We start from the raw sequence: 9,729 nt of genomic DNA, 5'->3' as shown, positions 1-9,729 counted from the left end.
CTAAAGGTCACGTCCGTAGCTCCATTAGAATGTAAAGCGGGCGGTAGCGGCGTATAACTCATAGTTCGAAGCTATCGATCCATTGATGCATAATGCATACGCGTGATTTACATTGTAATATGAAACTCGGTATTAATATAGATGTAGTAGAAGACGACCTTTTAAAATCCGCAGATGGCGCAGGTTACTGCTGCATGAAAAATTTCGAAAATCGGTTCACAAACGGCGGAGTAATCGTTGAGCATACAAAAAAAATCCACAGGCGAACATATAACCTCCTCGTTTTTTGGAAGTCGGTTAAAAAGCGACACAAACTTAACGCGCTCTCTTATCTCTATATGTACAGTACTACGCAAACAATAAAAATACTTTAATTATTATACCATTTACGCGAAATATATCCATACAAAATATTTTTAAAAATTGGTTCCCAGAATTAATTGGTACATTGACATTCTGGGAACCAATTTTGTATCCAAGGTCGACAAAACCAAACACATTTACTCATTAATTATATTTTAAAGTCTTCCTCTCTATTGGTCTATTATTCTCTTCACGCCTATCTATAATATTATTAGGTAAAACATTTGCATCGGGTATAACAAAGTTAGTTACTTTCGTTCAAATCCAATTTAAATGTTGATATTTTATATGAAGCTTTATTACTCATAGTGCGGTCATAGTTCGAACGACGTCAAAACTAACATCGCAAAGTAAATTCTGAGATTTACGCAATCCCGGCCGAAAGTGCTCGATATAATCCGGCTTATATTTTTTCCGGAATTTTCCCCCAAATCGATGTGTTCATTAGGCACGGGTTCGATTCCGTGCGAGGCCATTACCGAGGCCGGGGAGTGTAATTGCTTGTATAAAGCACAGCCGGAGAGGGCTAATGAGGAATATATACGCTGATATCTTTAGCTCTGTGTTATCTAGGGTGAACTACTAATTTGCCAAGATTGGTCGTATTTACCGAATGTTGTTTCGTTGTTTCGAAAGCTGAAGAACTCTTATTTAACGTCTGTATACAAGATGTAACAAAATTAAGTGATAATATTATAGTTCACTGTCAAAGTTGCAGCGCTGAAAGAATAAGTTTTTTTACTTTTGTATGGGATTTATCACTTAATTTTGTAACACTCTGTATAAAATGTGGGTTGTTGCATCAGTAATGTACTATCAGAGAAATTGGTTCATAGGGAGATGTCGAACTAATGTCGAGTCGAACTAGTGTCGTGGTCGGGTTATATCAATATTATATCAAGCCTAGCCTAGTCAACCAAATTACGTAGATCGCCCATCCGCTTATGAATGAATTTCTCTGATAGTATTTTTTTCCATATTTTTGCCAAGGGCATTGTAAGAAATTATAAATAGGTACGGCGAAGAAATTATATAAATTTAAGAGGAGTCCACACCGCCATTTTTCCATACAAACGTTGTCTCCTGTATCCTCCCTGGGTAATGCCGGTAGAGTTATGTTTTTTTTTGCTGAATATCTATGGTTACTATTAGCATGACCCTATGTTTTCTTTTTTTCATAATTTTATAATTAAAAAAGATAAAAACGTCCAAAAACCCAAAAAAATGGCCAGATTTTCCTCTGTGTTCAAACACCCAGAAAACAAAACTGGCTAGAATATACAAAAAAATAAAACATAGGAACACAGCTCAAGCCTTGTTTTAATTCTTAATGTAAAAAGTACTTAAATCGGTTAAGTTTTGGAGAAGGAATCAGCGGACAGCAAATCGAAGATTTTCTGTTCTTTTATTAGAACTTTTGTCGTGTTGTCTCTATCGCGCTCCTCGGTGGGAGACTTGAGATTGGTGAGACAGCAATACATTTTCCAATACCTATTTTCAATTTCTCTCACCCTTGGTGTATCCTCTTAAGAAAAATTCGAATGTTTTAATAAGTCAAGAGACATAGCGGGAAGATTTAAAATTAAATACCTTAGTTACGACAAAGTCCCCTAAGCAAGATAGCCTACGAATCGAACTGATATTCCAGGACGTTTAAATTAGCCAATACCTTTTCTTTAATCGATTCTTTATAGAATCGCAGATCAAAATGTTTGGGATTGACATAAGCGTTCGATATGAAGTCGACGTTCGATTCGCCTAATGTCAATTCCATAGACGTACATTTTGATCGGCGATTCTATATAAAGGAATGATAAAGAAATGCCTAATACAATTTAAAAAGATAAAACCGACTTCAAAATTGTACGTAATTGAGAATTAAAAGTACCTTATCTCAAAAACTATTGAACCGATTTTGATGAAACTTGTAGTATTCCCTAAGTTGAACAATACATGTACTATGTATTGTTAACAAATAAAAAATTACTCATATCGGATAGATATATGCAAACTCAAACATAAAAACATACACACATATACTTTCGGGCATATTTGTTTAAACACAGAAATAGACTAACATACACAAAAACTGGGCAGTTCTGGAAATACTAATTACATAATATTACGCATCGAATTGATAACTTCCTTTTTTTGAAGTCGGGTAAAAATGTTGGCTAAAGGGCCAGGTACGAAAATTGAGCTCCAAAATTTTTTGTATTACCATATATTTTTAAATTCATGTTAAATTCTTTAATAGCTGTGGTGGCCATTGTTAAACGACATCGCTTACCGAGTAACTGGAAATACGAGAATGCCAATATGAAAATATTTTTGGATAAAGTAATTCAAATAACTTACCCACTGACGAAGGTGAAAATATATTGAATAAATATATTATTTTGTATGAGTCCTTACAATATCTTGCAATAAGTAATGACTTTGTTTTTATAAACTATTATTACTAGATAAAAGCCGAGCTTTGTGACGAGACTGGTGATAACTGATAAGTGATAACACATCTGTATTCTACATTTAAAGATCCTGGGGGGTGTGCCAAAATCTTTTCGTTTTCGCTTCGTTATATAATCGCCGATGAATATGTATGGAATTGACATAGGCGTTCGTTAATATGACGTTGACGTTCGACTCGTCTTATGTCAATTCCATACCTACATTTTGATCGGCGATTCTATAACGAAGCGAAAACGAAAAAGTTTCGGTTAAATGGCCTGGAAAAATCATGGACTGGATGATAAGTGATAACACATCTACATAGAAATAAAAATTACTTCGATTAAGCACAATTCAATATGTGATAGTTTTTCCATAAAGTGTACCACAAAATGTTCAGGTTGTGGGTTAAACTAGTATAATAATATAACATATTACTATGATTTTATTTTACTAGCTAAAAGCCAAGCTTTGCGAGGGCTTGCGTCGTCACACCTGGACTGACTGATGATAACACATATCTACATATAAATAAAAATTACTATGTTAAAGCACAAATCAATAGGCGTGATAGTTTTTCCGTAAAGTGTATCACAAAATGTTCAGGTTGTGGAATATACTAGGGCTCACTTCGCTCGCCCTGATAAGTATAATATTTTTCTGACCTTGTTCAGGCCGAAATTGCATGACTCATTTTGGGAAAATTTGTACGAATGAAATTTGAATCCCGGGGGTGGAAACACCTAGAGGCATACATTTTTCAGTAAATACTGCTGACCCCCCACTCTCCTACGCCGCACTCTAGTCCCCCACGACTTATGAATTTTCGAGCAGGTCACGTGACGCGAGTTCAATAACTCAAAAAAGTGCACAACGCCGCCTAATAGTTTTTCCTTCAAAAACGAACTGCTTGCGGTGTGAAACCGCGCTTCGTTGGATAAAAATCGTAATCAATAGAGAGGAAGTGGGAGGGGGAGGTAATGGAGGTGTTGTCCTCTTGATTAATGAGCTCACTGTGTTTGAGATACACTTGATGTATAGAGGAGGTATTATAATATATTTTTATGTTTTTATACTTGTTTGAAACGATAGAGCTGTGTGTGTGGTCGGCAGCGCATAGATCAACGAGTCGAGGCGATGCTTAGCATTTTTACAAGTCAAGTAATTTTAAATGAGCCATTCTAAATTGGAACAGGCAACCCAACACAGCGGAAAGCAAGCCTGCGAATTCAATCTTCTTGTATAACAAATAAAGTTAAGTTTTCGATGGCTCATTCAAAATGATTCGCATCGCATCGTCACAATGTCGTTGCAGTGCAAATGCACTTACTATTAATGGCAGAAACTTCATGACAGAGATTCGTAAATTGACCGATTTTTTTAAATAGTCTAAAAGATTGAGGCCGTGTATACCTTAAAAATTCATTCAGAAGGGCTTCTCCTTTTAAACCGAACTAACTGTCTCCGACTACTATATACTAATACTTTTGGGAATTTGCATTAGTTTCAGAGGTCATTGCAGTTGGTCTTGCTGAGCTACACATCGCCTGTTAGTTTTGTTTGGCGCAAACACTGGCAAAGTATAAGCAAACTCTACAGAGATAGAAGCAATGTAAACATTATTTCAGCAGCATTTTGGAGAGGTTTTCTCATCATCAAATTGGATCTTACACACTTATAATATCCAAAATGTATTCCATATATTTGATGCTGAAATAGCATTATAAAGAGAATATATAACTTTACAGAGTCTTAGTGAGGCTCTGGGTTCGATTTTGTCATCGGTTTAGTAAAATACGTGTGGCACTCACTGCCGCGGTAAAGCTATATTGCATACTATTTTTTATCAACTTATGCAATTATAATTCGCATACGTCTAGCCGCACGCACAGAAACACCGTGTCGAAGTCTGCCGAACTGAAACGACGGTAGATGATGCACGGCAAGGCCGCACTGACGCGTCGGAGTTAGGCGTGTTAGGTTCATTATCGTTACGGAATTTCTTGATTCGATCGCCTAGCTCAAAGCCCGAATGAAAGCTATGCAATAGCTTAAAACTGTTTAAAGTTTTGTGAGTATATTACATACAGTAGAGTAGGCACAAGCTTTAATTAAGTATAATTTTGCAACTGTAATTTAAATTTGGATTATGACGAAAACAATTTGATTCAGCACAAGTGGCAAACCGTAATCAACAGAGTTTAATGTTCGACAACATTTAATGAGTACCTACCATCGTTAAATGCACAGAATTAAATATGAAATGAAATGTCACTGTATTCAAAATGATAAAATATTAAAGTGTAATAATTAGAATGAAAGCCATTATAGGGAACCTTATGTGCCATCGAAGAATGAAATTGATGGACATAATATATTATATAGGGCCTTTATATGTATAATTTGCAAATCAATTAAAAAAAAATTTGGGCAGTTCACGAGCTTACGTCATTTTGGTCGGACTATGTAGATCTCTCGGCTGGTTTTGACATAACGCGACCAAGTTACATAAGTTCGCCATCTGTCTATAAATCGACTTCTGACCATAAAAAAAATAAATTTGATAAATATTGAATTGACAAAATCCAACCAAAAAACGTAATCCCACCATCTGCCTGTAAATCAATTTCCTCGATGCCATCAGCGAGTATAAGTGTTTCTCGTAATATAAAAGTTTTTGTTATTCTGATATCAATATGAGCGTTTACTCATTTTTGATAAGTATTGGCAAATAGATTTTCAGTGACATATTAGATAGGATCGCAATCAGAGACTTTAATAATTAATCTTCAATTTAATGAAGAGTTTGACAGACAATGTGTGGAGCTTCTGTCAAAATCTTCATTTAATTACAGTTATGACTTATGTATAGGTCTACCAGAATCTGATGGCAATAAAAGTGAGAAAATAAATTGACTCTAGCAATACCGGGGTAATTGGAATAAAACATTTTGATTTTTTTTCCATATAGCGGCTGATTCTGTGTGTGAAACATACAATTATATATTAATTTATCCAATGATCAAGAATATTTTTATATAATATCTAAATTTGCCATCAGATCCTGGTTGACCTACAGTTACTATAATTAATCTCTGAGTGCCGGCAGTTAGGGTTGTATCGTGTTTTTGTGTCCCAGCCCTTAGCGATAAATACTTCGCTCTTTTTTCCGATTACGTATACCTGACTTTCAGTTAAAAAAAGTTCGCAAATTCAACTCGTATGCTTAGAAAATTAATTCGACGTCGCTACGTTCTGTTCATTGAAATTGTTGGTCGTTAAATTCGCAGCACGTCCCTCGTTCACGAGAGTTCAGATGTACTGAACCCGATCGTGGGAATTACTGCGCTCATGCTTGTTGCTTAAATACCGGCTTGTTAGAAGTTAGACTTGAAATTTTAGCTAAAATTATATGTTTAATGTCATACTAATTTCACTGAAATGCAAAATTCTCTCTAATATTTTTCGTCGGGACTTTTCGCCTTCGTTCCATGCGAAAAATATACTTTTCTCATCACCTTCATGAGTGGCAGTCTTCCACCGTGTGTTTTTCGGGTAACTTTCTGCCGCGCACTGCAAAACTCTGGAAGGAACTTTCACCAGCAGTATTTCCGAACTAATACAACCTGGAAACCTTCAAGAAGAGAGCGTATTCCCTCTTAAAAGGCAACGCATCTGCAGCTCTTCTAACATTGCGAGTGTCAATGGGCAACGGTAGTAGCTTTCCATCCGTTTGCTCGTTTTCCCATTCCATTTTATGTAAAAAAGTATCTCCTCACCTACTCTTCCTATCCTATTCAAAGTGGTTCAGTAGTTCAGCACATACCACTCTATGTGAAAATACGGTCTGGAGAAAGGTCTTAGGAAGTTATACGAAACTAAAACAATTTTTTCGATTCTGCCAATACGCGACGAAAACGCGCAGAAGACGAGAGCATCAGAAACGCCCGTCGTCAGTGCACAATACGTCGTGTGGAAATGCCCTTATACCTCTACATCACACCTATAAATTATTATTAACACTAAAAAGACCGGAATTCTGAACTTCCTAGAAAGACCAAGAGCGGTCAAATTACCCAACATATGTTTTTTTTTGTGTGTCTTACTATTTTGCTTTTGCATTTTATTGATCATGGTATTATATATAAATGTAACTAAATTAAATTATAGAACAAATGTTCAAGAAAATTATTTAAAAAATCATTTTATACTTCATAGACCTGCTACTGATATAATGACATTATAATGACTCCACAAGATTTATTAGTTTTGTTCCTGTATTTGAGCATAAAACACAGTTTTTTTTTAGATTTTATTTTTTCTAATTTTAGCAAAAGAATGGTAAAGTTACTCTTATGTACAGTAATTCACGTCTAGAAGCCATGAACATCTTGATGAAAATACCCTATTAGAGGACAAAACTATGATTTATTCGTGTCGTATTTTTGGTCATAATATAAAAATCTTTTATCACTAAAGCTAAAAAAGTACAAAAAATATGCTTTAGAAATGAAATATACTTTAAATTAGCATAAATATAACAATTTTTATAATATTTTCATAGAACTACAATTCGCAACCTTTAGTTTGTTATTTGCTTCGTTTGTGTAGGTACAACAAAAAACAAAATTAACTCAGCATAAATATTTTATTGAAATTAATAAACCCATTAAAATCTGTGTCAATTTTCATAGTATTGTTGCCTGAGTGTCATAACACAAGCTGTGTTATGACACTCAGGCAACAATACTATGAAAATTGACACAGATTTTTGTAGTAACGTTAATAATTTTCAAAAAACAGGGTTTCATTAGGCAAAAATCTTGAAATACGTTATCAAAACAGGCAAGGCAAACGGTTTTGTTTGGGCACATACTATATTTGTAAATATATTACCATTATTTTTACATATAAAAATGTGAAATTTTAGACCATTTATGTAAATAAAAGTATTTATCCCACTTTAATTGTCCTATGAGCCATTGACAAGTCTATTTCAGTCGAGTTTTTTAAAAATTTTAAATCCAATTTCAAGTACAATCCACAAACAAAACATAATAATAATAAAAAATTTGAAAGCAAAAAAAACTTGCAAGAAAAACTTACTTTCTTTAGAAATTGTATTCAAGCGGTCAATTGACCGCTGTGGTCTTTCTAGGTAGGTTGTTATTTAAAACTTCTAATTACTGAGCAATCATTAAAAACACGTTATCACAATTTAAACAATCGAAAATTATTAAATGTCACGAGAGAAAAACGAATTTCACGCAATGGTAACAAAAATATCGCAAATTAAAAACGAAAATGCGGTCATTTGACCGCTCCGGTCTTTCTAGTGTTAATAGCGTGTTTTTATGAAATTCCTTGTAATTAAACAAAAAACATTAATAAAATACTAATTGCGAGGGTCGTCCATCAACCCTTCAAGGGGGGTCAAATTTCCCACTGCTGTCGACGAAGGGTTAAAGGGAAAAATCTGATGCAAAAACTTCGTGACCGCGTATGTCCATGTAGAAGTGGGGCCACATTGCTCCGTTGGGTTGCGTTGCAAGGTTAAAACTGCGTCGCGTTACTTTATTATTCATTTATTTTATTGAATTAAATAATATTTTATGATAATACGCTGTTTGCTTCGCATCGAACAGAGAAAAAAAAACACTGTCACAGCTGATCACGTCCTCTTTTGCCGTTTTTGTTGCTGTTGTACAACTATTTTATCTAGTTCCGGAATTGGTTGTAGGATAGTAAAGAGGTAAATAATGTAAAAAAAATCATAAATTATTCAGAAAGTAGCTTTTACCCGCGGATTCGATTGCTTTAAGAAGTATGTATTGTTATTAATTAGGCATCAAGGTTTCAGCCCGATAGGTTTAAAATTGACAAAGCTCCATACAAATTTTCTTCCCCTCTTTATCCCCTTGGGGGTAGAATTGATGAATTGATCAAAATCCTTTCTTAGCGGATGCCTACGTCATATTGCTCGCGAAATTATCAGCCCGATCTGTCCAGTGGTTTGGGCTGTGCGTTGATAGATCACCATGTCAGTCAGTTTGAGTTTTATATAGGTATTAAATTATAAGATAATAATATATAGATATATATAGATTAAACAACTTTTTATATTATTATTTTTTTATGCGTGCGAGAATATTTCAAGCTTGAGTGTCATAGTTATACGTCGTCGCACCGCAGAATACGTTACATAATATTATTGTTATTGCGAAAACGCGACGCAACACATCACTGTGGCCTCGCTGTAAAAGTGGGACATGTGTTAACAGCTTATAGCCAGGAGCTATGGGGCACTGGAGTGAATAGCTCAAATAGCACAGGATGTGTTCCACATTACCGCCAAGTGTAAACTACTCTCCCTTTGCCATGAGATCACACTTTGTGATTTGCTCGAGAGAACATTTAGTTAAAAATAATAATATATTTTGTCTCGGCTATGACTTCTACGTGCTATGTTATTGGTAGGTTTTATTGTTACCCATTCATTAAACCAGAATATTATACAACACTTTCAAAATTATTTTTTTAGTTTCTGGTTGGCCACATTTTTTTTATTATACTTTTTTGACATTTGTTTCCTATATGGGACCTTTTTTGGAGAATTCTTTATTTGTTTGATTAGTTTTTATTATTCGTAGTTTGGTAGGAATCAAATTCAAAAAATAAAAATAAAACAATACATCCGTGAAACTGTAGTAAAAAAGTCGATTAAGGGGGCGACTAACCTTAAATAATTGCCGATTTTATAATTCATGTTTATACTTGAAAATAAGCCCCGAATTATTTCATTTTCTAAGCATAGATATATTTCCGAGGATCCGACCTAGCGAAAATACGATATCTTAAAATTTTCTCGATAGAAAAAGTCACAAAGATGCATGAACGTGCATTAAACAAAGTTAA

This window comes from Aricia agestis, chromosome Z (assembly GCF_905147365.1).
Source record: "Aricia agestis chromosome Z, ilAriAges1.1, whole genome shotgun sequence".
Lineage (NCBI taxonomy): Eukaryota > Metazoa > Arthropoda > Insecta > Lepidoptera > Lycaenidae > Aricia > Aricia agestis.
The sequence above is the reverse complement of the archived record's forward strand: the minus strand, read 5'-3'. Positions refer to the sequence as shown.